Here is a 23,519-nt window from a genome sequence, read left to right as displayed (position 1 = left end):
GTGGTTGCAATATATTTGAGAATCCTGCAGAAGAAACTGCATGACAAATCTCGTTATTAACTTCTGGACATGATCCAGATATTGTCAAGCCGTAATTTTTAACCATATTACCCCAAATACAGACTCTTCGCATAATTGTGATGGGACCATCCGAGCTACTTTGAAGATTTTTAGTAGACGACACAATTTAGGAAAGAGTTCAATGAAAAATACACTCGTGTTGTATATCTTGCGCTAATTGCTTGAAAACAATGACATTTATTGCATGAAGAAGTTAGGGGAAAGGAGTCATTGAATCACTAATTATTCGAGTAGTTATGGACAAAATAAAAAAAAATCTGTCTAATTGGACATCTGCTTCAAAGTGTAAGGACGAAAATGTTCGGATTGCTCGGATGGGACATCTGCCTTATTCGAATCTTGGTATTCTTGCTTCCTTGTGCTTGCTCAGTAGAAGTCACATTTCATCAAATTTTAATTAGTTCCAGTAATATACCTCAAATCTATTTATCAATGATTGATGCATCCGGCTCATGTTCGAACAATATGCGGGTATTTTTATGTAATTGTATCATCATTGTATGAATCAAACAAGAAAGATTTTTATTAGTACAAAGTACCTCCACTTCTCATTAAAATTGCTCATGTGTAATATCTCGTTATGATTTTTTCGTTCGTGGTACCCACATAAAGCGATGTCAAGTCACAGATCAATAAATTTCCGAAAAGAACATACATAAACCTCTTCAAATGATTTATGTAACATTCAACTCCAGAGATTCATTAAAATGCCATCTCGTGCAGTCACATAAAAATCTTTTCTATCACAATTATTTTCATATAATACCATTCGGTTACTTTTTTTTTTCTTTTCACTTGCAGATTCTTGTCGTGTGTAAGCATATACATACAATGAGGGAGTTACGGGAAATATTTGCGCGGGTTGATCTGGGCTTCGGTTCAGCTAATAATCTGCTCGCTGTTCGTAGAACAGGTTAACTTGCAGTCGGATGCAGTGAAATTTCAGTAGCTTCAGCTGAAAAACAGCTGAGGAAAATTCATGCTGAAATTTCGCTGCCCTTAACTGTACTAAACAGTGGTCTTTTATTCAAAACTAAAATATTTTCGAATACAACAGTCGGTTGCATCGAAAAGAAATTACTTCACGACTGGCGGCTAGATTTCATCTGAGTATCAATTTCTGTTAAACTTAGTTAAACTAAGTCATGATACGTCTTCAGGTCACTTTAATTTTGCTCAACTAACTTTTCGTATAAGCTAAAATTTATTAATTTTAATCGTTTCCCGTAACTCACTCTCCTCCATTCATCCTTTTTCTTTCTTTTCTTTTCTTTTACATTGAAGCTTGTCTTTACATCTCTATTGTGTTCTTAAAATAAAAACGAACGAGTTTATTTCGAAATAAGTATAATATCTGACTTAAAAATTGTCGTTTTTTAAGAGCTTTCTTCTTATTAACAAATTAAGTTGTGGCATGAGCAGAGGATACATTATCCTTTTTTCTTCCACAATGGAAATGATGAATTATTTTATGAATGATGGTTGACGGCATAAATTTTCTAAATAAGAGATAAAGAGAATGAAAGAGTAGGCAATTAAGTAAGCGAACGTTCTTACATCTAGTTTTTTTTTAGGTTTAATCAAGTTGTTTGTTTTTTCTGTTATATAAACTAATTAGATAACTCATTATGTGGTGTTACAATACCGGGGTGAAAGTATTTAAATTGATATTTTATCTTTTACTCGTAATTTTAGGCAATTTGGTTTTTATTAATTAAAACGAAAACTTTTTAGACATTCAAGATTATGAGGGCTTGACGATGGGGGATCAACAATGCGTTACTATGAAAATATAAATTAGCTTTTTGTTGATTAGATTTTCTGTTAGCGTGTCATAATTGCTTAAGTGCACACACCTCTTTCGGTTCAACCAAATTTAGCATTTCACGTAGATGAATGGCCTCAATCTTTTTGTTAGTATTTCCGATAATTAGGCTTTTCATTGATATATTTTAGAAACGAGCAAGGAAACGAGTCAGTCACATCACAAATGATCTATGTCTCTATTTTCCCCAATTGCTTCACATAATTTCTTTTAAATGATTTGAGTAGTAAGACTTGATACTCGAAATTCATTATAGTTTTCAATTATCACTTCTTACTAACACATCTAGTTCGTCTGGAACAAAAATCGAATAATTCCGTTTCTTTGTCAAAATTCTATTAGCATTTTCTCATTTTTTCAATTCTATTAAATCCCTTTCGCTATTGTTACTTGTTACATGTTCTTCTAATGCATTTATGCAACTCAGAATCATAATGTGCAAAATTTGCAAACTTTAGATGCCTCTGTTGCATAAATCGTTGTATGAATCTTGGTGCGAAGTGTTTAATTAGGCTCACACATGAAGCGCTTGATAAAGTACTTTGCACTCGATGTCATAAATGACCATTAATGCAAATGGACCTGACTCGTGACAAATACCATAAGTTACTAACATTACCTTTCTTCTCAAAAATTATACGGATCAGTATTTTGACTATGCGGAAAAAATGCATATAAAAAGCACGGCTTTTCAGCAACTGTATTTATGGACATTATCTCGACATAATATGTAATGTAATATAGAGAATGAAAAATGGTTTTAAACTCTCGGCGTAAGAGTAACGGAACCGAACGAAAATATGTTTCGTGGTTGAAATCAACCACTTAACTTTGTATAACGATGAAAAGTTTTGTTTTGTTGCGAAAGCATTTTTATTTAAGTTTTCCATTTGCACATTTTTTTATTAGGCCAGCAGATTATGTCCCATTTAAACGAGCCATCAGAACAGTCGGAGCGTTTGCTGCGACTGAGCCCCGTACAAAACCGTATATCTATTGCGTACGTGACCCTATTGCGTCTGTCACCCTACTTTGACCGTAAACCTATTGCGCCGGTTAATGTAGTTAAAGTAAAATTATTATGGAATGTGTACATCTTAGAAATTGCGCATAGCGCAATTACGAAGCCCCGTACGACGTTCCTTTCAAATGAAACAAAAATTTCAAATAGCCCTAAAATTTTAATTTATTGAGTATAAATACACATAGGGCCCTAGTACCGGCCTTAGTCCGAGGACCCAAATTTATTTTTTTTCAACTACATTCTATTCGGCCTTCGATTACCTTCTAAATTAAACAAAAATTACGACAAACGGATGAAATTTACGCGAGTTGTATGTAAAATACACATAGGGCCCTAATACCAGCCTTAGTCCGAGGACCAAATTTATTTTTTTTCAACTACATTCTATTCGGCCTTTGATTACCCTCCAAATAAAACAAAAAATACGGAAAACGGATGAAATTTGCTCGAGTTCTAAGTAAAATACACATAGGGCCCTAGTAGCGGCCTTAGTCCGAGGACCCAAATTTAATTTTTTTTTCAACAACATTCTATTCGGCCTTTGATTACCTTCCAAATGAAACAAAAATTACGAAAAAGGGATGAAATTTGCTCGAGTTATATGTAAAATACGCATAGGGCCCTAGTAGCAGCCTTAGTCCGAGGACCCAAATTTAATTTTTTTTTCAACAACATTCTATTCGGCCTTTGATTACCTTCCAAATGAAACAAAAATTACGAAAAACGAATGAAATTTACTCGAGTTCAATGTAAAATACACATAGGGCCCTAGTAGTGGCCTTAGTCCAAGGACCCAAATTTAATTTTTTTCAACAACATTCTATTCGGTCTTTGATTACCTTCCAAATGAAACAAAAATTACGAAAAACGGATGAAATTTGCTCGAGTTATATGTAAAATACACATAGGGCCATAGTAGCGGCCTTAGTCCAAGGACCCAAATTTAATTTTTTTTTCAACAACATTCTATTCGGTGTTCGATTATCTTTCAAATGAAACAAAAATTACGAAAAACGGATGAAATTTACTCGAGTTGTATGTAAAATACGCATAGGGCCCTAGCAACGGCCTTAGTCCGAGGACCCAAATTTAATTTTTTTTCAACAACATTCTATTCGGCTTTTGATTACCTTCCAAATGACACAAAAATTACGAAAAACGAATGAAATTTGCTCGAGTTCTATGTAAAATACACATAGGGCCCTAGTAGCTTTTCACTTCTAAGGCCCTAACTCACGGTCCACTCACCCGATTTTAAAAAACTTTTTTTTCCTGGATTGGTATTGACTATACCTATCATTTGCCGTGTCATTTACATTTCCATCGTTTATTTTGCCATAAATATCACCAAAAGACCTTAAATCACTTAGGTGGCCCTAACTCACGAAGGGCCGACCCGAATATGCCCATCTTCGAACTTAGCGTCACTATTTTGACTATCTTTCAGGGAAAAAAAAAATTTTTGAAATCGGATTTGATTTACTCAAGATATCGACGTGACGGACAGACGGACAGACGGACAGACGGACAGACGGACAGACGGACAGACGGACAGACGGCCCAAGTTTTTATTGCGGATTCGTCATCTATGAACATAGGCAAACACTTTGCCCTTACTGTCTGCTTCGAATTCCATCAATTACACACGGCATCGTAATCCTATAAGCCCCTTCGTACTTCGTACGGGGCTAAAAATAAAAGTTTAACGTACCCGAAATGCGTACATACGTCGTAAATGCTGCAAATGAAGTGAACTTTTACTTCTCCGTGAACTGAACAGTATTTCAAAAGTAAATGAAAAACGTTTTTCCTTTTGCTGGAGAAAATTTTTCGGTTTTACCTTTTCGTAAAGCGTAAAGCAAAGGAGAAGGTTCAACGGTAAGTTACAATATTCAATATTTAAACGTTTTTCTGGTTGCCGATAGTAAAATGCACTTTGCATCACAATACGTTAGCAGACCACGGTAAAGACGTCCGGAAGTTAAATAAAGCCCAGAGAAATTAGTCATTACTTTATTGATATGAGCGTTATAACACATATCCCGGACATTTAGTGAGTAAAATCAAAGTATATTTATAAACACTGAAGGTTTCGCAGATCCACAAAAACATGCGGATTCCTACTTTCGGGTGAATATAATTTGTATAACGTTGGGCACAAGTAAAATCGAGTACACCTTGTTAAGTGTCCATGCCACTAAACAAAAAGTACTCCGTGAGAGAGCCGTTAGAGAGTGAACTGTCAAATAAACAAAGAAAAAATTGAAAAAATTCAATTTTGTCTCTCACACTTTTTTGGTAAGAGGAAACTAGACATTAGGTTGCATCTTAATACTCAACACGCAGATCAAAACTCAACACAGAAAATTTTAAACTGAACAACGCAGTTCTAACAACATTATAGATTTATTCCAAATGACTGTACACACGAATTTTGACTGGCCGAACGAACGCGATTTCATCCACAGATATTGGTTTTCATATAAATATAGGTTTATTCCATCGTACGGTAAAAACGAAAACAACCGAACGCCATCCACAGAAGCAAACATAACTGCAACTTGAACAAATTTGTTCGTTAAAACTTCAAAGTAAGGTTGTGTTGGCCTCTCTATAGATGACGATTGACATTTTTAACGGCCTTGGAAGAAACCTATTGATGAGTCTTTATGGATGAAATTTGACAGTGATTTGACAATTCGTATGGCCTTGGAACAGACCTTTTACGCCAAACATCACAGATGCAACATTATAAAACTTATATTTACCCGAAAGTCGTGATCCGTATTTCTTGCTATTAACTGAGGGTCTGCGGTACCTTCAGTGTTGTGTTTATATACTTTGAGTAAAATAACTCACCTTCGGCTCGAGCTGACCCCACAAGTGTGAAAACAAAAGGTTCCAAACAAGGACGCAGTCTACTATTCCAGTCAGAGCTTTTTACAATCACTTTTGACTAGTGGAAATTATTTGAGGTGCCCAATTGTTGGGTTTCTATTTTCGGTATGACGGGGCCCAGACCAGAAATTTAACCGAAACGAGATTTGACTTTTTCAAAGGCGTTATGCTCTACAGGGATTCCACGCACTCACTTTTCTCACTTTTTCCAACTATTTTCAAGATCTGAAAAAGTGAGGAACTATTTGCTCTATTTCTCACTTCTTTCAACTATTTTCAGACCCTTTACTCGTCGTATAAATTTATACGTGAGAGAAAGCTTTTTTCTCCTTTGTTACGATCTGTCAGTTTTTCTATTTTGCGATTTAGTATGGAAATGAAAACGAAAGTTGAGATATCTTTGCTGTTTCAAGTGGTTTTTCATATTTTTTTGGACCAAAATGTTTTAAAATGTGATTGGAATCGATTGGCATTAACAGATTGTGTGAAAATATTTTTTTCTATTTTAATATTTAGGACGTATCGAATGTAGCCATTACACTCGCAGCATTATTTCTTTGAATGGCTAAACTTATCCGTTGTTTTAGATACGCCTTTGATTAATTTTATTAATGTTAATCGATTCCAAACACACTTTAAAACATTTTGGACCAAAAAATATGAAAAACCACTTAAAACAGCAAAGATATCTCAATTTTAGTTTTCATTTCCATACTAAATCGCAAAATAGAAAAACTGACAGATAAGAAATGTCTAAAATAAAAATAAAACAAATAACTTCCACCTGAGTCACTTGCGTAATATTTCTATTTCACTTGAAGAACCTTAGGGTTCACTATATTGCAGTCAGTATTTTGTGGATGGATGTTAAATTGACATAAAAATTACAGGAACAAAACTTTACCCTAGAAGTATGATCCTAATAAATTTCCTAACATTCATCCTGCATTAAATTTCCTTAGCGCGATGCTTAAGCGAAAATTCCGTCGACCTAACCTCTCCTGTTGTACATAATTCTTCTACCAATTTCAGATTGAAATTTTTACCTTTTTTAAAGCAATCAATCAATCAAACCTTCTACGTATTTTTGAGCCAGTTGCTGTTAGGACTGTCACAAAACTGCAAGGAGAATCAGGCATCTTCTATACACTGATTTCTCTTTAATGTTTTGGCACTTTCTGCAAGCAAATCTAAAGTCTTGAAGTAATGAACGAAGTAACGCTTCAGGTTTTTGTAAATGCTGATTCGTCGGCATTCGATTCGGACGTATTCCTGTCTCCCAGAGAAATGATAAGTTGGTACGCCTGTGGCGAGATAGAATGCACATGAGGATGACAGCTGGGCGCTAGGGTAGAGCAGGCCCCAAAATCATATGAAATTCTCTCCCATTCAGCTGTCATCCTCATGCGCATTCCATCTTACCACAGGCGTACCAACTTATCATTTCTGTGCTGTCTCCCTGTCTATGAAATTCATTGGTTGCAGTATATTCTTCATTTAATTTTTTTTTGCTATATCGCTAAACGATTATAATGACCTGTAGCTTCATGCAGGGGAAACATAGGCGTGGTAAAACCCTTGACTTCACGTAGAACAGGGTACAAAAGTTCCTAAAAACTCACTTTTTTACCAACTTTTTCGTCAGAAAATCAACTATTTTAGCAACTATTTTCGTTATTTTTACTCACTTTTCCACTTTGTTACTTTAAATTTTCCGTGGAATCCCTGGCTCTATATACCATCTTGTATTCACGCTCCTTATGATGGTGGCCACTCTATCCAAGGCGCCAAGGCCGATTTCACTATTTGTATAGTTTGTGTGGCGTAGTGATTTTTTAGGGCAATATGAAGGCAATATATGCTTGTCGGATTGTCGGAAGCTTGTTAGATATTTGGGAAATTGGGGACATTTAAAAAAAGTAAAGATATTTCCCACTAGCTTGTAAAAGCACAACAGAGCAAATACTTGATTTGATTAGGGACCTGAATTAGCTGGAGGCCTTATATTTTGGAAGTAAAATTAAACCAATTGTGTCAGTTGTTCCTTTAAGTTCATTTTCATACAGTGTGTTATGTCCCTTATTTGACATCCGCGAGAAAAGGAATCGCTTTTGCCTGGATTTACTCTGTCGTGTTGAAAGGCTCTGTCTGATTGTTGTTTTAAGTAGTGTTATAAAACAAAAATTTGGAAGCAAAACTTTTGTTGTTTTTACCGAAATGACAGAATAAATGAGCAAAGAAAAAAAAAGCAAAAACAAACAAACCAGCAAACAAATATTTTCTCTGTACAAACAACAGCCATATTCGTGTAGCCATTTTATAAAACATTAATATCCTTTATGAGAAAGGGGTTTTTGCTCAAAATACAAACTAACAAATTATGTTTGATGTTAGCACAGTTAGTTAGCATTCATCAAACATTTCGTTTTAAAATAAAACGGTAAAGAATGGGTAAAATATATAAAATGGAAAAGCATAAAAACAAAACAACAAAAAGGAGACAACAAAACACAGAACTGAACACAAATAATACTTGTCGTATTTTGCACAATCTCTTGTGCAAATCCCTGTTGTGCTTGATCACAAAGCTTCAATAGATTATTTATCTAGAGGCAAAAATAAAAATCATTGTATCGAAACAGCAGCAGAATTTAAATTACTTATTGACATTTAGTGACCAAAATGGTTTTGTGTTGTATAGCCCATTAAGGGTGATGTAATTTAAAAATGTTTGAATCTCGTATTAAATGCTTAAGTTTGTGGAATGGACTTTCACTGTACGTTCTTTTAAAGAAAATTGTTCAGTTAAAGTGAAAGAGAATTAAACTGTAAAACAATGTCATTCATGGAAAAAGTCTTTTTAAATGGGTTTCTTTTCATGGCGATGTGGTTTTACTGTTATAACTACCTCGTACGATGCATTAAATACCAATGAGGATAACTTTTGTCTTTTATCTTCCATTATTTTCTACCTCATTTGATGAAAGAGAAGTCTTATTACCTATTTATTACATAATTAGTAGCACTCGTTCAAACAATTTCATATTCGTGAAAATAAACTTTTCGACTTACACACGACACTTAACTTTAATACAGTGTTTTTACACGGAATTTCAATCCATTAAGTGGGCCAAGAGATAGGGCTGATAGCGCCTAAAGTTATTCAAAAGCATCGTTTTTTAGGAGCGCAAATAAGTCAGAAAACTGGCAAACAGTCCAAGGAGTGAAAACGTCATGCATGCGACTTGTTTTGAATTGATGCATACAAAAAAGCGAAGTCAATTTTCTCACTCTCTTTGCTGTTTTTGTTTTATGTCTTTCGTACCATGTGTACCATGCGTGTAATAAATATTATGCACCTGTCTCCAAATGTTTATTTTGACAAGTTCGTGATTGTGATCCTAAGCCGAAGGGACTGATCATAATCCAAATGATACAAATATCAATTATCCCAATTACGGAATCGGAAGTTCCGGGCCACACAATGAAAGCTACTCCGCATTTAGTTTTTAATTGATGTTCCATTCGATTTTTTTTTTTTTTAATATACAGTTGTGCGAGCCATGGCGGTGTTATGTTGCTGCGGTTACTCTTAAAGTATCTTAAATCACGTCGACTTTTTTGTTAGGGAATATCAACTCTTAAAGTTATTATAAATGTCAACGAAATCGTGACAGTGAATAATAAACTGCAGTTTGCGCTATGGTGCGCCATCATTTTGTGAACAACTTGTATATATAGCAAAAATCCAATAAAATTGATAGCTTTCGATGATTCAAGGGCTTTCTGCAAGTTCATCATGGTGCAAGTGGTATACTATTGTCAACAGCAGTCTGTGCATCTGTTCTGCACTTGTTTGTTTGTCTCTCGATATTAGCCCAGGTGAAAAGTCACGCAGCTTTTAAGGCTCAGCCTTGACACTTGGGACGAATGAGTGTAATTTTTTATATGTCAGAAAGGTATTCGACCCTAATTCCATGGTTAGTTGCGTTACAAATTTCGTTAACTGTGAGTCAAAAAGTTAATTATGCTGGCTATGTTTTGCGGTAACAAATCAGTCTATAAATTTTCTAATACTCAGGAGACACAGTGCTTTCATACCAACAAGAATTGGAATTTTTGGCCTGCGAAGTCTGACTTGTGTGATCGCAAAAGTCGGCGGTTAGTTGCGTTACACGTTTGTGACTTCTCGAAATATTTTCACCAAATAAAAACTGATTTCGGTAAACTTTTTTTTCCCTGAAAGCTATGGTCAAGACGCGCAGTTTAAGACCAATATGAGGTTGGTAACCCAAAATTTGGGGGAGATATGTCTAAAAAATTGATATTTTTCGGAGGTCATGAATAGCCAGAAATATTTTTGGTGGTTGTTACCCCACAGAAAATGTTGTTTCGGCTCAAAACCGTTTAAAAAAATGGTTACAAAATTTTTCGAGATAATCTCGACTAGTTAAAATTCGAGGATGACTTTTATCACCACTGGGAAGCTGTTGTCACCTACTTTACTCACCCAACTAACCTGATTGGCTCAAAGTTATTTTTCTCGTGAAGTCATATGCTGTAGCTTTCGAATGACACCGATCTTCAGTTTTTATTTGAAAAAATGTAATTTCGGTAACGTTTGGGTCGAAGTGATTTTACCTTACTTCGAAGAAGAATGAACCAAAAATCTTTAAAATATTTAATTTCGTGTCATTTGGAGCAATTGTGGAATTATATGGTCCACATCTACAGGAAAACAAATTTAAAAAATCATTTGAGATTTATTGAGAATATCTCGGAATGTCGAATACAAACAAACACTTTTTGGTCATGTCTCCCCGAGACCGCATTTTACAATAACCTCATATTGGTGTCATACTACGCGTCTTGTCAATAGCTTTCAGCAAAAAAAAAGTTTAGTGAAATCGGTTCAGGTTTCGTGAAATAAACTTGAATTTTCAAAAAGTTTCTGAAAACAAGCATACATTTTTATGATTGTATCTCCCCGAAATTTTTGGCCAACGACGTAATATGGGGCTTAAACGACGCGTCTGGTCAACAGCTTTCGAGGAAAAAAAAGTTTGCCGAAATCGCGTTTCAATTGGTGAAAATATTTCGAAGAGTCACAAATTAGCTGGAATTACCCATGTCAAAGCCACTTTCAAAAAAATTCTCAGACGTTTGGGTGGCTAGTGGGAGTAGGTCAAAAACCGAAAACATACACGTTAAGAAATTCCTCCATTTACATGAACCGTATAGGACCCATGGTGTCATTAAAAAGTAAATTTCGTGTACTTCCGTTGTAAACTGGGGTTTATTGGGTTTAAAATTCATCCACACTGACATATGTACAGTTGAAGTTTTTTCAACAGAAAAAGATTGAAAACTTACACGTTTCTTACAGAAATTTAGCGTCATTAGAAAGGTAATTTTATATTGTTTCAGGGGGGGTTTCGAAGCATCTGCGATGAAACATAGTAAGTTGAATTGTTTAAGTGGTCATATCGTAGATGATCCCAAACTTCCGTAACTTTATTTGCTCTAAAACAACATAAAATTATCTTTCTAATGACACCCCACACGACCATGTACGTTTCGTGTATCTCGTGAGAAATTCATGTAAGTTTTCAATGTTTTTCGGAAAACTTCACCTGCACATATCTCAGTGTGGATGAATTAAAAACCCAATAAGACCTTATTTCCCCCGGAAGTACATGATATTACCATTCTAAGGACACCCCACATGACCCTGTACGGTTATTAGAGTAATTATACCTAGAAAGGAAATTTGTACGATGAAATATGGTCCCAATATTAGTTTGTATAAGATACACATTTCGTATAATTTTACACCAATACGTTGAAGCTTTCGATAGTACAATTTGCCCTCTTAATTAAGAGGGCAAACACATACCAATAAACATTTCGCGCAATTTCCTCTCTAGGTGTAATTACTCTTAGGTACGGCTCGTGTAACTGTAGAAATGTCTATAGGGAAAGTGCATGTTTTCGGTTCACATCCCACTAGCCACACAAGCTTCGAAGAATATTTTTGAAAGTGGTGTTGGCTTCTAGGGTCGAATATACGTTTCTAAGCACACATAAAAAATTCCATTGGAAAATGCGTCCTGTTTTTTAAAAGAGTAATTCCCACTAGTAATAAATAGTTGATAGAACACGTTCGCTCCATTCTAGTATTATAATCACTTTGTTTGCTTCACTAATATTCGCATTATTGGTAATCATAATCTATAGTGTTATCTATAAGTCACTAAAGAAAGATCCCTGACGCTGTTGTCGATCTCAAATGAATTACAAACGACCTAGGGGACTAGAAATTGTTGAAGCGCAAGGGCTCTTGACAAATGTAAAATGTTTTCTTCGAAAATGTGAGTTTCCTTTTTTTGTGTATAAAATCGTTAGCTTAGTCGGAAGAAATTTTTAAAAACATCCCACATCCCTTAGGTAGGGTAGGTTACATAACATAAACCTGTAAAAGGATACTTTTATGTGCTTAAAGTATTATACTGGCATTTGATTTTCAAAAAAGAGACGAGAAAAAATGAGCAAGAAGAACACATATAAACTCAAATAAACTGCGGTACTACACGACAACAATTTCTGCCTACATGAGAATAGATACTAAAAATGCTGTCACGTAGATTATACATAAAAATAATATGCTTGCCGAAAAAGAAACTTTTTTTTTGTCATCAATGTTGTTGTTTTAACTCCCAAAGACTTTTCTTTTCTTCTGGCCATGACACATATGAGAATTCGTCATTCATCAAGCTGGATTCAGTGTTTCGAGTTTTATTAATAAGAGTGAGATTTTCCGTACATTGTATTAGTTAGACATAGAAGTTTGTTTCGAAAAGAATTATGTGAGCCCATAATGTAACGAAGTGAATAACTTTTCCATCGACAGAAATGACGAAAGAATATCATTTTTCTTTTTCTTCATCATAACTTTTCATCATTGATGACTGCGGCTTCGGTATAGCTTTGTGTGGCAGTGAGTTGTGATTTCAAGTTCTTTTATGTTGTTACAATATAGCTTTTAGCCATTAATTACACAAACTTAACATCATTCCGTGTATGGATTTGTACGCGCTGGAGATTACACATAAAATTACAGAACAAAGCAACGAATTATTGCAGAATATATACGGTTGAGTCATTGTGGCTGGAACATTGTTCCGGACAATATTTCGATTAAATTTCCCTTTTGTTTTACTGAACATTGAACATTTACTGGATTACGCAAAACGCTTTTCTCTGGAATTTAAATAGTTTTCGCTTGGCATTATTTACTTTTCAGATATCTTTACAAGTATTTCTACATTTATCAACGAAACGTCGAAATGGCAAACAAGTTTTCAAAACTAAAAGAGAAATCATTAGACCCGTACGAAGTACTGGGGTCTTATAGGTTTACGCATACGTTTGTAACACGTCGAATTGAACTCCCTGAATAAGTAGAAACCTATTGTGGTTGTACATAGATGCCAAATCAGCGAAAAAAATGGCCGTCTGTCTGCACGATAACTTGAGTAAAACACATCCGATTTCTAAAATTCTTTTTTTCCCCGTTTGGTAATATCAAAAGTTCGAAGCTAAGTTCGAAGATGAGTGATTTTGGATCGACCTCTCCCGAGCTGGGGCTCAATAAGTGCTTTACGGTTTTTCGAAGATATCTCCGGACATTTAAACGTCAAAATTACGTCAAATAAAAGATATTTACAATACCGATCGACAAAAAAAGAGTTTATGGAAATCGGACGACCAACTCGTGAGTTAGACCCGTTGGTGTGAACTAGGGACAGGGCGCCAAGCAGTTTTTGCTTGTAGGTCGGCAAAATTCGAACATATTTCGTCTGTTTTCGCTTTATTAGATAGGTTTATAAAATTAGGTTCACCGGAGCGTGAGCTAGGTCTATTGGAGTGAGCTCTTATCCGGCTACTCGGCCGTATTTCATGATTTTTTTTTTGTTTGAAAAGTATTAACGAATGTAAAGCGTCAGTTCTACTTTCGGTCTCCTAACAAAATAGCAGCCGGCGGCCATATTCGATTTTAGTAAAATTGAAATATCTCGGGAAAAATGGTACTTAGAGAGTTTCTGTTAACATAGAAGGAATTGGTTATGTGAGTAGGGTGTTTCAAACATTCCATATATGGACATCTATATTGAGCTATATAATAGCATATTTATCTGTGAAATGTTTTTTTATAGTAAAATATAGGTAATCATGGCGCTATATAGCTGTTTAAGGGCGAATAGCTTTTCAGTAGAGAAGAGTATCAAGTAAGAGATATAAAGAGTTTCCCACCTAACACTTTTGATACGAATAGGTGTTTCGTACGGGTCGGCGTTAGCTATGTTTTTATTCTATATATTGTCAGGTAGTCCGTTCAATCGCAATGTCCTTCTGTACGGCTTGAAATTGTCTAAGTGAAGTACTTTTGTCAACTTTCATCCTTCCTTTTCCTATTCGAAATGCATTGAAAATGGGAAACGGTATGAGAGCATACAGAAAACTTGTGAATACACATAAAACAAGAAGTTTTCCAGAAACAATTTTAACGATCCGTTTTATATCTAACGTTTTACACGCGGAAGAAGTTTATAGCCAGTTCACTGAATTTGTAAAATTTGTAAAAAGATAATGGTCTCGTTAAACATTTGTGAATTGTGATTGAAGACAGGGAAATTTTTCAAATTTCTTGAAAATTGTGCTTTACGATTTTCCAATTTGTCGATTTTGAAAATTTCAGTCATTATCGTATGTGATGCGAGTTGCACCTTATCATCAAAGTGCAATTTATTCTTTCCATTGTAGCGATGTTTCTACTGTATATTGTAGACGTATCGTCTACCGGACATGTATGAGTAATTAGCAGCAGGGTATTTCTCAAATCTAGCTGGTTCTTACCCTCGTAAATCACTCGGATTCCTACAAGAAAACTTTTTCGCTATTGTTTAGAGCATATAAGGGTAAATGACTAAACTCCTCGTGACGTGTTTGAAAATTCCCCGTCTGTACTTGCAAGAGGGTAAACAAAGTTGAACACGGTCTAAGTCTTCGATCACTCGTTATTCGAATTTTTTGATTCTCATTACAAAGTCTGAAACAGATGAAACATTGTTTCTTGGCCAGCATACTGGTACTTTCATTAATTTATTTTTGCGAAGAAAACAATGTTATATCTGCCATAGGCCCAGACATAATCCAAATCCCGATATTGAAACACTATTTCTAACTGCGCTCTATGATTCTTCTGTTCAATTCTGATTGTCTTACATGTGATGTATCACTGTGTGCAGTCGGTAGTTTCGAACTCGGTTTTGGTTTTCTTGTATAAAGTTTTTCTGTAAGTTTTTTATTCTTCGAAAACTCTATATGCGTACGTGTACCACCAGCTCTCAATGTTTCGTATTTCGCGAGTCATGAGCGAAAAACTGGTCACCAGAAAATTATACCACCCATTTAACTACCATAACTTCATTGTTTCCGAACACTTGGGACCATGTTTTCTCCACGTTTCAGACCATTCCCTACAACATACTAAAAATTACATTTTTGTGCTCTTTGCACTTTTTAATTATCCAAATGCTGTCGTATTCAAGCTTAAATTAAATTTTGTTCACGGCACGGCAGAATTTTACATCGCTTTTCACAATGAAAATGCATTTGAATCATAAGTAATTGAACTAAACCATCCAGCAAAATTAAAAATCTTTCAATCATTTTACGAGTCAGTGCGAGTGAAGGGCTTTTATCATTCTAATAATGTTGGTATGGTAAAAGTTCATATGGCATAGAGTGTAGCGGGTTTTAAAAATTGCCTTATTATCTCAAAGCCTGGAGCTTAAAAGGGGTTTGAAGGTAGCTCCATTGAATTGTTTACATACTGGAGCTACGCGGATCATTTGTAATCGATATATTTTTTACGGAAAATAAATGAAATGAAACGAAAGATAGCCTTTTTGAAAAATAAAACGAATTTCTTGTAGTTCTCATATATTACGATTTTTTTTGACTGAGGATTGCATCTCACGAAAAAAAAAAACAAATGTCTAAACGAGTACCGAATTTCCCGGTAATTTTTTCTCATTACCCGTTTTTCCCGTTTCCCGTTTTTTTTTAATCGACGGTAAATGCATTCGCTAAACTTACTGCATACTGCTACTGCTGCCATAATTATTTCATTGCTCTCGTACAGTCTGCTTTTGTTATTTTAAATCAAATAGCACATATGCATACGACATAATATAACATGTCGGCAATCTTGACAACCTTCATAGAAGTTTTATCGGTAAGTATGCGCCACTTTGCTGTTTATGACCTGCATAACGTGTGCAGTGGCACTTAATGATAATTTGTTAGAGTGGTTTACACAACTCATGTCTTTTTTACGCTACTGTCTGCTTTACAATCATGTTCTGTGATCGACGTACTTGAGTAAAACATATTTCTGATTGAAACTGGTGAGAGTACATGTGTGACAGAGTTTTCACAGGTTTGTATCCAATTCAGAATTTGGTGCCGCTCAGTATCACAATGTCTTTTTACTATTAAAGTGTCTCGCTGCGCTCTAGCTACAAGCAACACACTCGAAATGAAATTCCCGAATTTTTAATCCCAATGTTCTAGAAAAAAATTCTTCGATTTTGTAATAGTTGTATACATGACAAGGGACAAAAAGTGGAGTTTTCGTTCGAATTTTGCTGATCCGAGGCGAAGCCGATTTCACATGCTGTGGGCGTCGAAACTTCACAAAGCTCGATGAAAAGAGCGATTTTCGACCCGCAAGCATGCAATCGTATTTTCTTACAGATTTCTGTCCTGTTTCACAATCTTTTAATCTTTGTGAGGTGAAGTTGTTTTCTAGACCCCTCTCCTTCGCAAAAAGGTAAAAAAATTAAAAATAGATCACCGTAATGTGTATTTGAACACCAAGTATGGAAACTGTTATTTTGAAAAGTGTATAGTTTGTACCTGAGCCGAAGGTGATGTGTGAGTTCAGCTAATATCGCAAAATTGACCTTTAGCTAATCTTCTCTTGTCGCATCCAATCTACCGGTAAATAACTTTGACTTATGATGAAAATTTTCGTAAGACAAAATAAAACAAAGTGCGTGAGTCCATACCTACAATGAAAGTCTAGAACAGGTATGGTCGATCGGCGAATTCGTCTTAAACTCACTCACATTTTATGTCAAAATAATATGAAAATGAGTGCGTTTAAGTGCGAAAATCAAATTTTTATGTCCTTGTATTTAAATTTATTTGTATTTATTATGGCGGACAATAGACCATACCTGTTTTACACTTTCATTGCATACCTGATCTTCTACTTTCATTGAAATATATTGATTCTCCTTTTATGAGTGATAGGACACACTCCGTTGTAGATATTTTCTGCGAAGTGTCCAGACGAACAAACACAAAAAAAAAACGAAGAGTCAGCATAATGGCCCCATAACGCCATTCCGCATCAACGGGAAACTAAATTGTTCCAATAAATGTAACAAATGTAATGTATGTGACGAAACGCCTGACTATCATATATTTATGATACAGTTTTACCCGAGACATACTCCGTTCCTTAATACGAACCGAAGAAACGATGCATGTTTTTCTTCCCCCAAGCGATTTGTTGGCAGTGTTGCTCATTTCCATTTAAAATTCTCTATCTCTTCTTGTGTGGTGTAATTTTATATAAAGAATGTGAACCAGTTCACTCTACAGGATTTTTTTTTCATTAACCACAGCACATACTACACATGTACTGTGTATACACAATTCTCACGTGACATCAAGTAAATAAGCTATAAGGAGCTCGACACAAAATCTATACAGAGAACCGTTTATTTGTGATGAAGGGGTAATGTACTTGTATGTATTACCTCAAGTCATACTGAAATTACAAAATAAGAAGAAGAGAAAAGCTTGGTAAAATTAGAATTGGTTATTGTGTGTACTTGTAGAAAGAAGTACATTTAACGTTTGGCTTCAGACTTGTAGGGGATGACGCTAAATACTTGACCGCGAACAAATAACTTCATTATTTTAAAATGTTTTACAATTTTAAGAGTATGAGAATATTCCAGCGTCTAACATTATATTCACGATCGCTCATTTTTAATGAATTGTACAAACAAAAGCTTATACCTCTGAAGCTTTAAACATCTGCAACGTATTATGTACCGTGCTCTATGTAATTATTTATGTTTTGTGATGAATGACATCATACAATCAAGAACAAAAGCATGGAAATGACTGTGTGAGTATTATGTGTGTGCCATAATAGGATGCAGCGAAGTAAAGTGTTATATCACAATGTTATATTGCGTGTCAGGCAAGAATGCTTAGTTGTATAACAAGAGTATTTCAGAAAACTCGCACAATCAACTAATGGAATAAAACGAAAACGGTTGGAATGAAATCAAAACGTTAGAAAACGTATTTTTAACGCTTTTCATCACATGAGAATTACGAAACGTCACTGTTCTTGCTAAGACGAAATACAATTGTGACGCAAAATGTTTAGTATTTGGTTCACGGTTTCATTTATTTAATGGCTTTAGTACAAATTTTAACTTACAAATTTGACACATATTTGCTACCATCATGACTAATATTTACTGATTAAAACTTCTACCTAAATTTTTCATCAATTTAACTATTTTAGTTTGGATACTATAAATTCTTCCGAAAAATATTTTCCTTTCCAGACGTTTCTCACTCAACCGTTTCTTTCCTCACTCAACCGTTTCTTTCCTCACTCAACCGTTTCTTTCCTCACTCCACCGTTTCGTTCCTCACTCAACCGTTTCGTTCCTCACTCAACCGTTTCTTTCCTCACTCAACCGTTTCGTTCCTCACTCAACCGTTTCGTTCCTCACTCAACCGTTTCGTTCTTCACTCAACCGTTTCGTTCTTCACTCAACCGTTTCGTTCTTCACTCAACCGTTTCGTTCTTCACTCAACCGTTTCGTTCTTCACTCAACCGTTTTGTTCCAACCGTTTCTCACTAAACCGTTTCGATCCTCATTTAACAGTTTCGTTCCTCATTCAACCGTTTCGTTCCTCATTCAACCATTTCGTTTTCATTGATTTAACTTCAAACGTTTGAAATAACAAAAGAATCTACACAACAACCATTCAATCAAAAGAATCATTCCAGTCATTTAATATGTGATTGTCTATAATATTCGCCTAGAAACCACACATATACACAAGTATATGACTATGCATACATATTACTTCATACGTTTTTCAAATGTGCACAAATTTGGAAAATGGATAAAGGAAAATGCAAAAACGAGTAGTTGTGTGCGTGGAATGTTTGCATATTATTTCCTTTACTGAAAGTCAGGGTCTTACTTAGACAAATTACTCGAACATATTTGTCATACTTTGATAACTTAAGTAATTTTCAGAGGATTTCTAAAAACTTTTGCCTTATTCGACGAGGAATTAAATTACTCAGATGACGTTTTTGACTAATTTCTTGGTAATGGTTTGTAATTGAGGAAAAGAGGAAAAAAATGTGACGTGAATCGTGCTTGAGAAAATCTACCATTTCCTTTGCTCATAGTTCGGAAAGTTTAGTTTTGAAGCTAAATGTAAGCATGGATTCGGTGTTTTGTGATGATTCCGACGACGACGATTAATTGAATTCATGGAGTTAATCCTTGAGATCTACAAGACTTTAATGATTCATATACCATTTAAAAGTGGTAGAAAAACTAAGAAAACTAAGATAAATGAATAATTGAAATGTATTGAGACACGGCAAAGTAAAGTAAACCAGGCAGGAGCGAATAAAATTATTCAATTTATGTCATTGTTCATTTGAGTTCATTTTCATACAGTGTATTAGGTCCCTCATTTGACGTTTCAATAATGAACCGCTCCTGCCAGGTTTACTTTTACTCTGCCGTGATTCAGAAATTCAATGAGTCAAGGGACCTGACTCGGACGGCATTCGTCGATGGCAGCAAATATCCTCGAAAACTATGGGACGTAATTTATGAATTAACAATAAAGTTACCTAGAAATTTTTATTATAATAAACTTCACATTCGCCATTTATCACAGTTACAACCATTGTACATCAGCTTAGCATTATATATTCGGGAAAGTGGTTATTGCATGAAATGTTTTGAACTCGGATCGCTCCGACCAGGAATTCGACCATTGCAAAATAATAAAAGTTTTCTTGTGTTCGTATATACCGTCGGTAAAATGTAAGTTTCCAATCATCATAATGTATGAGGTTAATAATTAAACTTTTTATATCCCTCTTCAACTAATTAAAAGTTTTCATCCGTTTCCAACTCTGACTCGTTTCCATTACAAATGAGAATTTCTATCATTGATATAACATATGAAATTGTTCCTATGATAGAAAATTAGATTCGTTATCACCAGAATATCCTTATGAAAATCGAGCAACTAACAAAGTTACTTCTTTTTTTAGAATTAATGACATTTTTCATTTGTAATACACACACAGAAGCATCTAACACATGGATTGAGTGAGGTGCGGGAAATGTAAGATTTACACAAATTTTCCACGTCGGCAAAGACTGATCTTTTTTCTGTAGAAGATGTAAAAGACAGGTATTATTAAGTTAAATAGTTGTGAATTTTGCTAAACAGCTCACAAATCAGAAAACATGTCGAATTTATCTTTTATCTCCCTGCAAGTATTCTACTAAAGAAATAAACTAAATTACACAAATAAAATTAATAAACTAACATTAAGAGGTTCCGAGTCTTCAGTTTCGATACAAACCAAATACTATGGCGCCATCTCGTTTCATTCAAATGGAACGCTTGTGATTATTATATATATCATTATGGTTATCCTTCATGACAATAGAAATTCGAACATCACATTCGCCAACATAGAAATATCCGTGTCGTGATAGAAAAATTGGGTTTTTAATTAATTTCATCAAAACAAAGCCTAATTTCGAAGAAGTGAAACCAAATTTTTATTATAAATAGTGTAATGATTGATTTAAACAAAGCTGCTTGTGCCGTTTGTGAAAAATTATTTTCGAAACTAAATGTGAAACTGTAAAACCTCAACTTTAATAGTCGAGGTTCAAATTAATTGTGAGTGACGTGAGTTTATACTTTGATGCCTTGGTCTGGCAGATTTGTGTACCTAAACATGGCTCATTTTCTTCAGTTTTTTGGTAGTGTGTCCATCGATATAATATAGGGTAGATAAGTAATGTCAAAGTAACTTTATGCGGAAAGCTCACATGGATGTATGTGTAACGTAACTTACGTTTTGAAAAAGCGCGCGAAATAATGTCATACAAATATTTGAAAACATTTGAAAATAAAGACAGGGTAAATTGAAATGATCGATTATTAAGATTTTAAGCGAATTGTGATTTGAAAACGAGTATAGATCTAAATAACAAGTTTTCGGTCAATTTGCATAACATTCACAATGTTTTTTCGGTGTATTGAGCTTGCGCGCGCGCGTTTATACTTCGAAATGGGCGGTATGTAAGACTATACTGGCTTTCCAATCTGTATACACTCAGAATCGATCATTTCATTTTGCTTCCACTTTAATTGAAACTCTGCATTTCTCAATTTCCTTTTTCTCTTCGTTTTGTGTTGTGATTCGTATTTTTTGCACTTGTATATGTGCTATATTTCCAAAATTTCTTTCTTCTTGTCTTATTATCTACAGTATATTATATCGATGAGTGTGTCTAAACTGAACGCTCAAACTGAACGTTTTTCACTCAATATTCATATTTACTGCGCCTCCCTCTAACTCCTTTCCCATCACAACTTTTTATATTGTGAATTTTATGCAAACAGTGTGAACTTTCACAATCAAGTGTACGATTATGACGACCTTTATGTAAGCAGTCAATGTTTATGCTCACTAAAAACATATTATCGGTTGCTCGCATCACTACGGACAGGTATAATGCAAAATAAATGGTGTACAATCTTTGTTTTGTCACATTGCAGGCGTTGCCTGGCTACGTGTCGTTTTATTCCACTCTGTGTGTGGATTGTGGATCAACATGAAATGAACATGATGTTTGATACTTTCGTTGTTAAATGAGGGGTACGTTTGCTGACGACTGCCATTTTTTACGTGAAAATCGTTTATATATTTCCCTGACTGAGATTCTCCAATGTAATTTTTCTGATTTTATTTTTCTCATAAATTAGACTATGATTCCTATCAGCTCGTTAGCGCGAGAAAAAAAAAATCTAATTATTTTCACTACGTGGTGTCATTTGTTGCTCTAAATAAACAGTTTTGTGTTGGTAAATACACACATATAACTCCATTAGAGTCTAATGATTTATACATAAATTTTCACAGGGGTTGACCGCATAATTAAATTGAATTATTGACATTTGAACTACACCTTCTACATGTCACTATATCAACAATAAATTTATTTATCAAAATATATCCTGCCATCAGTCACGCATGTCAGTGTATTTCAATACAAAAATGAAACCAAGAAGGTAGGTCAGTTACGTTTACCGATAGAGTCACAGGTGTGATATTTATTTGTAATAAAATGTGTAAATTGTGAAGCCGATAGGCATACATTGAGCAGATGCCGAAAAAATAAGTAAATACTTTTAAGAACGTATATCAATAGATTAAGATTGGCTCGCTTAGATTGGTTCATGGTGCAGATATTGCAATTATCGAAATTTTTCAGAACTTAGACAATAATATAAAAACACAAAGCACTTCAAGCATGCAGTGCCGCTTTTAGCTTTTAGGCGCCATCGGACAATTGGAAAAATAGGCGCCAATTTAGTAAAGCTAAATTTTCTTTAAGGACCTCGGGTGCCATTTTCTTCTGCTACACTTCGGGCGCTAGAGGCATTTGCCCCATATGGAAAAGGCGGCACTGCAAGCATGTTACTCTAAAGGGTACTGAATCTTGACAATGTGTCACGCAACTGTCACGCAAACCAATACCCTCTCTAGCAACCTAACTACATTTATTAAGGTAGTAAAAATGCAACGTAGCATTTGCATCTTACATGTAAATTAGAAATTGGTCAACAGTGTATGAGTCTACAAACAAAGGAATAAAGTGGTATTTTGACAGCGTCCAATACATAAAATTCCAGACGTCGTTTTTGTTCTATACCTTTCATTCATATGATGATGGTGTAAAAAACCATTTAATACAAAATAGTACTCTATTTAGCAGCTGTTGGATATGATCACTTTTGATTGAAGTGCGTTAATAATAACTTTAAAATAATGGCTGTTCCAGGACCTCCTTCCCCTTCGAAACCTGCTTACTTTTTGAATTATCCTTCACACAGCGGTAAAATTTGACTGTGATGCTTTCTTTGTAGTGTTTAAAATTACTATCTTGCATGATCTTCCTATCTTGTGTTGGTACTAAGTGTCACCTGTCTTATATGGCTTCTCATAAAAACTTCGAAAAAGTATCAGTGACTTTATCTTGTATAATATACGCATTTTCTCGTATACGTGCTATTCCGGTTCATCGACTTGTTTTAGATGTAACTCGTCTAATTGATAATAAAAAAAGTACGAACCAACAGGAACTACGTGATGGATACGTAAAATTATTAATACCATCTTAAGTACATTCCCTCAAATATGGTCATAATTTTCTATCAGATGGTTTTCATCCAACAGAGAAGAAC

General features: G+C 34.8%; 1 protein-coding gene across 1 annotated transcript in view; it reads left to right on the top strand.

The window, feature by feature from the left end:
* Positions 1-23,519, top strand: part of LOC119067520 (guanylate cyclase soluble subunit beta-1) — a 140,946-nt gene that overhangs the window by 26,470 nt on the left and 90,957 nt on the right. The window lies entirely within an intron of this gene.

Source organism: Bradysia coprophila, assembly GCF_014529535.1.
Source record: "Bradysia coprophila strain Holo2 chromosome X unlocalized genomic scaffold, BU_Bcop_v1 contig_12, whole genome shotgun sequence".
NCBI classification, from domain to species: domain Eukaryota; kingdom Metazoa; phylum Arthropoda; class Insecta; order Diptera; family Sciaridae; genus Bradysia; species Bradysia coprophila.
The sequence above is the reverse complement of the archived record's forward strand: the minus strand, read 5'-3'. Positions and strand labels throughout refer to the sequence as shown.